At 43.2% G+C, this 8,319-nt stretch overlaps 1 long non-coding RNA gene across 1 annotated transcript; it reads left to right on the top strand.

The window, feature by feature from the left end:
• The first annotated feature begins 500 nt into the window (after positions 1-500).
• Positions 501-6,703, top strand: LOC129624106 (uncharacterized). The gene is made up of 3 exons (XR_008700757.1): positions 501-1,141; positions 1,935-2,077; positions 6,267-6,703. It is a non-coding gene; the product is annotated as an uncharacterized LOC129624106 (long non-coding RNA).
• Positions 6,704-8,319: the final 1,616 nt, after the last annotated feature.

The following is an 8,319-nucleotide window of genomic DNA, read 5'->3' as shown; positions in this document are numbered from 1 at the left end:
AGTTCACGGCCAGGGCACAAGCCACATGTGGAGTCCTGTCTCTTCAGGATCCAGTCTGATCTCCCTCCCCCAACCTCAACTTTATCTAAAGAGTCCAGGCTCAATTTTATCTAAAGAGTCCAGGTCTAAAGAGTCCAGGCATCAATGTTGTCTTCAAAATGGACCATTCAAGTTTCTATTTCTTACAACTGTTTTCAAATGATTGCATTTAAGTTCTATTATTTGCACTTTGAGGGAGCAGAGAACCAAATACCAAATCCCTGAGGAAACTGCCAGGCATCTGTGGGCCATGTGGTACCTCAGGTCAGATCAGACAGGCCCACAGAGAGTTAGGAAGGCTCGACTGGTAACAGCCAACTGTGGGGAGGGAGAGCACAGGCTAGAAAAACACTGTGATAAGAGACAGAACCGTTCCCTGGAGATACTGCTTCTACAGAAGATGGAGGAGCCAGATTCCCATGGTGACTCTGAAAAGAAAAGGGAGAAGATTGGGTGGCTAGTCACTGTAGCACACACAAAAATCACCTCAGAAGAGAAGTCCCTACCAAGTACAGAAATACGAAGAACAAGCCCGTGTTACTGAACGCTAGAGGAAAAAGAAAATATGCTGGTGTCTTTGGGGGTGTGGGGGTCACTTTAAATATTTTCCACTTTTCCCAGTTAGGTGCCACCTCCTGGCGTCTGCCACCCCTGGGACCCCATAATTCACACTGCATTTAGAGACTCCAGCTGTCTGGTAGTGGTTCCCACTGCAATTTCTGCCCAAGAAGAGCAACCACACAGAGTACGGGGATGCTGTGGCCCCCTACCAAATCCATCGTCCACGATCATGGTAATGTTAAGGTAGTTAGAACAGAAAAACGAGTCCAAGATGGTGGCTAGAAGAACCACTCATTGGGTAAACGAAAGAAAAAGGCTGTGAAAGAGGAAGCCAAGGACTGGTCTGAGAACCTCTGACAGGATAAACATGCCCCAAACAGCTCCCCTCCTCTGATTGGCCTTAAGCGTATGCCCCTTGGCATTCCCTTCCCTTATTGGTGGTGGGTACAGCCCTATTTTGCATAAGGCTGAACCAATCGGGCTCCAGAGAGAAGAGACAGAACCTATAAGATGGGAAGCAAGAGGGAGCCACTGCTATGAGGTCAGTCCCGGTGCACTATCTGCTGCCTACTGGAATTGTAACTAGTCTGTTGAGACAAGAAACTTGAGGGTACACTGTCTGCTGCCTCTTTAATAAATCCTGCCTACTTGAGCTATAATTAGTTGTTTCAAATGCTTGCTAGGATGAGACAAGAGCAGAGAAATCCCATCTGCTCTAGTTGTAGGTTAGTCTGTCGTTTCAAATCTTTGTTACAACAAGACAAGAGCCAAGGGAGATGAATAAACTGAACTGACAGTAATAGTGTGCTCTCTGGTCCCACTCAAGGTGGGAGAGCAGGGTCTATATGATAAATCCACTTTAACATTCCAACATCCCTCAATCTTGGATGCCTTTCTCTGCAGTCCACCAAGGCAGTCCTGGCATATGCCATCGTTAGTCCATATTTCAGACAATCCACCAAAAAGAGCTCTTCCTCTCTATTCCAGCTGAAGCATTGTATTCAGAATTGTGCTTTGCAAGCCCATCTCAGCCTTATCCAGTTTTACATTCCTTCCACTGTGATTTCATGCCCTTGAGATCCATTCCCACACAGACTGTTTTCTATCTATATAAATGGGAATGATCAGAGAATTCTTTTGGTATCACACAGCCTCAAATATTGAATGTCAGGGAAAATAGCTTATAAAGGACTCGACTACAATAAATGATGAAATTTGTGGATCAGCTCCTACGTTAAATTTTCTGAGTTTGATCCTTGTGCTATTTATGTACTTGTTCTTAGAAAATACATACAAATCTGGGCAGAAACAGCCTACTAATCCTCTGCCGCTAGTCGTTTCAGTCATGTCCGACTCTGTGCGACCCCATAGACGGCAGCCCACCAGGCTCTGCCGTCCCTGGGATTCTCCAGGCAAGAACACTGGAGTGAGTTGCCATTTCCTTCTCCAGTGCATGAAAGTGAAAAGTGAAAGTGAGGTAAGTGTCCAGCTCTTCATGACCCCATGGACTGCAGCCCACCAGGCTCCTCCGTCCATGGGATTTTCCAGGCAAGGGTACTGGAGTGGGGTGCCATTGTCGTCCTCTAAAACATGGCTAAACATAAACCGCATACTTACACTTAGAGCATTATTGTTTGTGTAGCCCTTAAAAGGATTTTGAAAAATTACATTATTCTTACCTTTTCAAGTTAACATTTAAACTATCTCATCATAAGCTTTCCAAGGAGAATAAGATAAAGATGATTCTGTGAACTTTAAAAAAAATTAATTTATTTTTAATGGAAGGATAATGAAATCTAGAAAGATGGTACTGATGATTTTGTGAACTTTTAATATCTTGCTAAGAGTATTTTTTAACAAGTTAGTTTTAAGGCAATCTGACTCTTTCAGGGAATGGAAGTTTGACTTAGCTTTACACTTGATTAGAGTCCAGTCATTTTACAATTTTACATTTCTGTAAAATTAGAGGTTAGCTTGTATAAAAACAATAAGGTGCATTGATTTTTCTTCCGTCTGCTAGAGCAGATAACCTTAAGGGTCATGATTTTAATGCAATATAGGAATTAGCCAGCTTTGTTTCTAATTTAATAGTCTTGTTTCATCATTCCTTCTCTTACTAACTACATAAAACCCCCGAGTCTGATAACTTTTAAAAAATGGCTGGGCCTTCCCTAGCCATACAGCGGTTAAAACTCGGTACTTCCATTGCAGAAGGTGTGGGTTCAACCCTTGGAGAACTAAGATCTTGCATGCAAACCACCCGCTCAATATACCCCCGCCAACAAAAAAACTTTGTCTCATGTTGGTCCCTTCTTTAATGGGTTAACTAAAGTGTTGATTCATCTGTTTGTATGGTAATTATGTTCTTAACATTTTGAGTTACACTTTGACAGTTCAAATAGTCATAAAACATGTAACTGCAGTATACTGTAAAAAAATTTTAAACTGCTAAATCACCCTTTTGATCCATCCAAATGAAATCCAAATACAAAAGTGATTTAACACCTATCATCATTCTCTAAAAAATAGAGAAATGAGCTCATTTTTAACAAGCTGAAGCTTAAGTCACTGTTTTTCCTCCTTAAACTCATGCCCACAATTCTCAAAAGTCATTAATAATCTTATCATACTTCTTGGCAAAAATGTATATATATATAAATTATTTTTAAAATTTTCCTTTGACTCTAAAGATATAAACGTTAAAATAGTCTCAATTGATTTATCATAATTATTATGAAAGCACAATAAGTCAAAATAAGAGTTTTGTATGAGATGTTTTGATAGTTATTGATTATAAGAAAGTATTTTATTGGAAACTCAGCTCAGTGAAATTAGTGGAGCTTTATATAATGTTTCTATATATTCAAAGATGAATATTACTTTTTGTTATTTTAATTTTGCTAATCTAATATGTAAGCACCTCAGTAAGTAGATGGAAATGGAAATATTATCAATATTAGAGTACTGTCATTTAATTCTTTGAAATCCTCTGAGTTACATGCCAAAAATTACAATGTAGTTTATTCATACAAAATTATGTTTGGTGATCTGTCAGCTAATAACTCCATTGCATCATCCTTCAATTTTGTTGACAGCAAAGAACTGGAAACCACCTGATTTACATAAAGATTTCTAGCTGGTCACTTCCCATGGCTGATACCAAAATTTTGAATGGATCTTTTATTTTGCGCCTAGGGGGCTTTCTCGGAGAAGGCAATGGCAACCCACTCCAGTACTCTTGCCTGGAAAATCCCATGGATGGAGGAGCCTGGTGGGCTGCAGTCCATGGGGTCGCTAAGAGTCGGGCACGACTGAGCGACTTCACTTTCACTTTTAACTTTCATGCATTGGAGAAGGAAATGGCAACCCACTCCAGAATTCTTGCCTGGAGAATCCCAGAGACAGAGGAGCCTAGTGGGCTGCCGTCTATGGGATCGCACAGAGTCGGACACGACTGAAGCGACTTAGCAGCAGCAGCAGCAGGGGGCTTTCTACCCAGAGCAATGCATCCTAGTGAGATTAGGGGTAGTAGAGTGCAGGCCTTTCTTTTATAGAGTGAGAAGGGAGAAGTGAGAACTCTGCCCTGAAGTACAGAGTTCAGAGCACGGATGCAAGTGCAGGTCTGGAAATGAATTCTGTTTAAAATCCCAAACCACTTACAGTTTGAAAGCTGCTACTCCAGAGAACTTAGCTCACAGTTTTGTGATGCTGCCAAGCAGGATTCCCTTAGCCACCAATACTGAGCTTTCCAGGGGTTTAAATGACTTCCCGGCACAGGTGTACTGAATCCATCCACCGTGCCATTTGTGCAGTTAGCCAATGTAATTCCAACAAGAAACTCATAAAATGAAGAAAACACAACCTAGAAATTTGTATCAGCATTTGACAACAGTTTTTTGAGGTAAGCACTTTAAAAAAGATGAAAAATATTCTCTGTCTTCAGACACTAATGGCAATGTTTTATTCTGACATTAAAGCACAAAGTCATACTGACTCATCTGCCTGGAATTAAGATGCAGAAATGTCGTATCACATCCCCAGTGATATGAAGAAAGGCAGTCAGTCAATCAGAGAAAATTAGCAGAATGTTTCAAGAGTCTACTTAGAGCTATCATCATTTGCCGGAAAACATCAGTTTAAACCATACACAAGGGGAAAGATAGGTAGTCCCTCCCCTTCTTCTTCCAACAATCTCTCAAGAAGCTTGTATTTAAATTTCAGTGAGCGATCTTTGAAATGTAAAGGAAACAAGTTTTTATATTCTCTTGCTACTGCTGCTAAGTCACTTCAGTCGTGTCCGACTCTGTGCGACCCCATAGACGACAGCCCACCAGGCTCCCCCGTCCCTGGGATTCTCCAGGCAAGAACACTGGAGTGGGTTGCCATTTCCTTCTCCAATGCATGAAAAGTGAAAGTGAAGTCGTTCAGTCGTGTCCGACTCTTCTCGACCCCATGGACCGCAGCCCACCAGGCTCCTCCATCCATGGGATTTTTCAGGCAAGAGTACTGGAGTGGGGTGCCATCCACTTGCAAATCATTTCACTCTACAGCCTCACATGGGGCTTCCCTAATGCTCACACAGTAAAGAATCTACTTGCAATGCAGGAGACCTAAGCTCGATCCCTGGGTCAGGAAGATACCCTGGAGAAGGGAAAAGGCAACCTACTTGCTTGGAGAATCCCAGAGGAGCCTGGTGGGCTAGTCCATGGGGTCACAAAGAGTCAGACACAATTGAGCAACTTTCACTTACTCATGTAGAAGTCAGGGCTAATTTAATTAATTGGAAAAAAAGCAAATACATATAAAGCTCCTCAAACTCATCCTAAGGCATGCAGTGTTAACTTGTAGATGAAAGTCTTTGCTATGAGATTATGTATTTTATACACACACACACACATATATTCCAAGATTTCAGATTAGAGTATTTATCTGCCCTCTGATGTTATGAAGGAAGGCTATTTTAATGCAAGAAAATGAATATGCTTCCTTGGCATGGACCAGGGGCCCTTGCCGGTCCCCATCTGTGAGGGGTCAGTGGTGAGCACACTCGAGTTTCCTTCTCCTCTTGGGACTCACTCGTCATTATGCTAAACTAACCCAGCTGAGAGAAATGAGGAGACGATAGCTTCCTGTGCCTGCTGATGGCTTCCTGTGCCCGGTGGCCGAGGGGGAGGGCACAGCAAAACACCCTACTCCCCTCACCTCTGACCTAAGGAGCAAGGAAGTGGGAGGCAAGCATTGAACCATTCAAGTCTGTATGAGTGAGTCCCCGTGGAGAGGAGGTCGGGCTGTTCTCCTAATTCTTGGCTTTCACCATCTCCAGATGGGACTTTGAAGGAAAATGATCCATTACACCCGACCTTTCATCCTCCCCACTAAGCAAGTGGCTTGGCCTGGGACGCGGATGGAGGATGAAAAAAGCAAGCCATGACCGAACAGTTTGCCCCAAACATTTTCCCAAATGCTTCAGAAATTCAGGAAGTTTACGAGGTTTCTAGTGAGGAAAGGGAAGGTTTCTCTTTTTCTTGAATAAACTTTTTTGTTTTGTTTCATCTGGTGCTCTGAATCCCTTGACTGCAGAACTGAAGAATGCCTTCCTCTAGTTAGTTAACGGGTTCGTTTTCAGGCTTCTTCAACTTAAGAGCTTTAAGTCCTCACCTCTCAAGGGTCGTCAGGATTTCCTGAGTGGCTTTTAAAAATGCAGATGCTCAGGCTCCGTCCCTGCAGAGTCGGTGACGACAGGTGTGGCCTTGGGACCCTCCACAGCACAGCAAGGACTGAACTCTAGACACGCGGGCGCTCTGAGACGTCCCCTCACATGACTCGGATAACAGTGCCGGGAGGGCGCTGCTGTTCACTCCTGGGAAGAGAGGCCCACGGTCTGACGTTGTGTGGCCTGCTCCGTTTGTTTTAAGGATTTCTGCCAACCTTAAATGCAAGAACACCTTCCTTCTGCTCCCAGTTACGCTACGAAAAGCTATTTTGCTCCTGAGGCTCTAACTTAAGAGATACTTTGCTTTTTGTTTTTATAAATAAGAAACATCTTGTAATTGTTTCTGATTATAAAGATGTATGTTCATTATTAAAAGCACAATGCAGAATATATAAAGAATATAACCGTCTGAAGAAGATAAAAGGCACATGTAATACGTGCACCTGAAAAAAACCGCCATTCACACATATCGTGCAAAACACCACTTCATGTCTGATCACAAAGTTGGGATCATATGGTATAAATGGGTTTGTTACTTGATTCTTTCACGTAATAACATTTCGGGAAGATGCTTAAGGTCAACAAATAAATACAAAACCATGTATGTGTGTGTTTGCTCTCATGACGGTGTAATATTCCACCACACAGATGTACTGTAGTTTATTCAAAGAACTGGATTTTGATTTCACTGACTTTCTCTAATTTTCTCTTTATTTTCTATTTCCAGCTTCCCCAGACATGATTTCATTTCCCTCTAGACAACAGACTCGGGGCAAAAAACTTGATCCAATCAGGATTTGAGGTGATTTGAGGGGAACTTCAGGCTTTCTAAGGGCTGTCCTTACATCTGGGGCTTGGCACTGCAGGATCTCAGGCTAAAAATCTGAACTATTCATCAGGGCCCTTGTTTCCTGCCACACCCTGATGTGCAGTTTTACCTCCTCAGCTCTGTTAGACTGTTCAGACTGTTTAATCAGGCAGCCTCTTAGCAACTATTTTCTGCTTACTTTCTTGGCTGCTAGACCCAGACTCATCTATGGTGTGGCAAATTCCTCGAGGACAAATGCAACACTCAATAGTACAGATCGTCGGGGCTCACTTTTCTGCAGTTCCCTTTACTTTACGATCTTGGCACCTCAAGCCCTGGCTGCCTTGCTAACTGTGCATTCACTTCTGCCTCCAAGCTCGAAAAATCTCCAGGCAACTATTCTCTGCCCGGTCTCAACCTCCTGCACAGAAAATGAGCCTTTCCTTGAGGGTAAAGGGGACCAAGAAAGGTCAGCCCACCCCAGAATATTGTCGTTATTAACTTTGGGCTCTTAGCTCTTCAATATTAATTTTCTTGGGCTGTGCAACAAATTATACATAAACATAGAGGCTTAAAATGACACACTTTATTTCACAGGTTCTTAGGGTCAGGAATCCAGACACAGCTTAGCTGGGTCCTCTGTGTCCACTAGAGGCAGGATTGCCTCTCAAGGCGAGACCAGGGAAGGTTCCGCTCCCAGGTACACTCAGGAGTCACACTTGTGGGCTGCAGGGCTGAGGGCCGTTCCCAGCCAGCTTCTGGCCACAGTCCCTCTGTTCCCACCCCATGAGCTACTCCCCCGAGGCTGCCTGCTCCATCAGCGTCTACACGCTGAGAAGCTACACGCTGGGAGAGCTTGCTAGCCAGGTGGACCTTACAGTCTCACGTCGTGGAATCACAGAGTGACAGTCCGGCACTTTTGTGATAACGCTGGTTAGAGACCACTTAGAAGTCACACCTGCACTCAAGAGAAAGGGATCGCACAGAGGCATAGACTCCATAGCTGGGGACCATCTGAGAGTCCACTATCCTGGCCTGCCTGCCCTGGCCAATTTTTGATGACCAGATTCAAAAGCTTTCCCCCACCCCTCAGTTTTGTTTTTATAGTTTTCTTGGTGGAAAGTTGGGTTTAATACAAGTTACTCTATCAGTGCTGCAAGCAGAAAAGTATACATGAACTTTTTTGTGGGAAGATACA

Source organism: Bubalus kerabau, chromosome 12 (genome assembly GCF_029407905.1).
Source record: "Bubalus kerabau isolate K-KA32 ecotype Philippines breed swamp buffalo chromosome 12, PCC_UOA_SB_1v2, whole genome shotgun sequence".
NCBI classification, from domain to species: domain Eukaryota; kingdom Metazoa; phylum Chordata; class Mammalia; order Artiodactyla; family Bovidae; genus Bubalus; species Bubalus kerabau.
Note: the sequence above shows the minus strand (reverse complement) of the source record. Positions and strands in the feature narration are given on the sequence as shown.